Below are 248 nucleotides of genomic sequence, written 5' to 3'. Positions count from 1 at the left end.
ATAACCTTAACTCCATAGGTAATGCATACATAGGTCAATGTGAGACAATACAGCCATTATTATCTCAAACACTACCAAACAGATGTATACACTGTACTAAAGTACGCATGAAAAACAGAAAAGGCACCTTATGTAAAATGTGTAAGGGGTGGGTGCATGATGGATGTATGTACAATTATAGCAACGGTGCCAGAATTCATTTTGTGTGTAACAAATGCACTTTGGCACAGTTACCCTTTAGCAGTGAT

This window comes from Cherax quadricarinatus, chromosome 21 (genome assembly GCF_038502225.1).
Source record: "Cherax quadricarinatus isolate ZL_2023a chromosome 21, ASM3850222v1, whole genome shotgun sequence".
Lineage (NCBI taxonomy): Eukaryota > Metazoa > Arthropoda > Malacostraca > Decapoda > Parastacidae > Cherax > Cherax quadricarinatus.
This window is presented reverse-complemented; position numbering follows the sequence as displayed.